Source organism: Taudactylus pleione, unplaced genomic scaffold (genome assembly GCF_031769625.1).
Source record: "Taudactylus pleione unplaced genomic scaffold, aTauple2 ptg000815l, whole genome shotgun sequence".
NCBI lineage: Eukaryota > Metazoa > Chordata > Amphibia > Anura > Myobatrachidae > Taudactylus > Taudactylus pleione.
This window is the reverse complement of record NW_028285217.1, coordinates 1,294,534-1,296,460: the sequence shown is the minus strand read 5'-3', so window position 1 is coordinate 1,296,460 and position 1,927 is coordinate 1,294,534. Positions and strand designations below refer to the sequence as shown.

Genomic DNA, 1,927 nt, shown 5'->3' with positions numbered 1-1,927 from the left:
AAATTTTCATAATAGTTAGAGTAGCGTGACTTAAAACATGAAAACAATATTTAAGCTGTATTTATGCACCGTGTTGTTAAATAAACATTCTCATCATTTAGAAGTTACTACTGAATACTCAACTATGTTAAGAAATGATGTTGTTTAAATTTGAAATAATTAAATTCTGATCACTACTCAAGGAAAAAAGAAAAATGCACACAAACATGCCGAAACCAGGGATTGAACAAGGGACCTTTAAATCTTCAGTCTAACGCTCTCCCAACTGAGCTATTTTGGAAAGGTATGTGTATGACAAAAGTCACTAAGACCTCAACTGAGCTATGTATGCATGGTTACACAAGGTTAAGTATTAATATTTTTCTGTCATCATGATTGCATGAAATGAAGAGAAAAGATGTGTTTTATACTGTAAATATATCCATTACAAACCCTTAATCATACATTTAAGTAAAAGTTTTAACAAATTGTGGTCAGAAAGCAGTTAGTTTATTTCAAATTTTCATAATAGAGTAGCATGATGGACATCATGAAAACAATATTTAAGCTGTATTTATGCACCGTGTTGTTAAATAAACATTCTCATCATTTAGAAGTTGCCACTGAATACTCAACTATGTTAAGAAATGATGTTGTTTACATTTGAAATACTTAAAAACTGATAACTGCTCAAGGAAAGAAGAAAAAAGGTACTCAAACATGCTGAAACCCGGGACCTTTAGATCTTCAGTCTAACGCTCTCCCAACTGAGCTATTTTGGCAAAGTCTGTGTATGGCAAAAGTCACTAAGACCTCAACTGAGCTATGTTTGCATGGTTACACAAGGTTTAGTATCAATATTTTTCTGTCATAATGATTGCATGAAATGAAAAGAAAATATGTGTTTTATACTGTAAATATATAAATTACAAGCCCTTAATCATACATTTAAGTAAAAGTTTTAACAAATTGTGGTCAGGAAGCAGTTAGTTTACTTCAAATTTTCATAATAGAGTAGCATGACGGACAACATGAAAACAATATTTAAGCTGTATTTATGCACCGTGTTGTTAAATAAACATTCTCATCATTTAGAAGTTACTACTGAATACTCAACTATGTTAAGAAATGATGTTGTTTAAATTTGAAATAATTAAATTCTGATCACTACTCAAGGAAAAAAGAAAAATGCACTCAAACATGCTGAAACCCGGGATCGAACCAGGGACCTTTAGATCTTCAGTCTAACGCTCTCCCAACTGAGCTATTTCGGCAAGGTATGTGTATGGCAAAAGTCACTAAGACCTCAACTGAGCTATGTTTGCATGGTTACACAAGGTTAAGTATCAATATTTTTCTGTCATCATGATTGCATGAAATGAAGAGAAAAGATGTGTTTTATACTGTAAATATATCCATTACAAACCCTTAATCATACATTTAAGTAAAAGTTTTAACAAATTGTGGTCAGAAAGCAGTTAGTTTATTTCAAATTTTCATAATAGAGTAGCATGATGGACATCATGAAAACAATATTTAAGCTGTATTTATGCACCGTGTTGTTAAATAAACATTCTCATCATTTAGAAGTTACCACTGAATACTCAACTATGTTAAGAAATGATGTTGTTTACATTTGAAATACTTAAAAACTGATAACTGCTCAAGGAAAGAAGAAAAAAGGTACTCAAACATGCTGAAACCCGGGACCTTTAGATCTTCAGTCTAACGCTCTCCCAACTGAGCTATTTTGGCAAAGTCTGTGTATGGCAAAAGTCACTAAGACCTCAACTGAGCTATGTTTGCATGGTTACACAAGGTTTAGTATCAATATTTTTCTGTCATCATGATTGGATGAAATGAAAAGAAAATATGTGTTTTATACTGTAAATATATCCATTACAAACCCTTAATCATACATTTAAGTAAAAGTTTTAACAAATTGTGG

General features: G+C 31.6%; 1 non-coding gene across 1 annotated transcript; it reads right to left on the bottom strand.

Moving 5' to 3' along the window:
* Positions 1-1,180: 1,180 nt before the first annotated feature.
* Positions 1,181-1,253, bottom strand: TRNAF-GAA (transfer RNA phenylalanine (anticodon GAA)). Its single transcript has one exon. It is a non-coding gene; the product is annotated as a tRNA-Phe (tRNA).
* Positions 1,254-1,927: the final 674 nt, after the last annotated feature.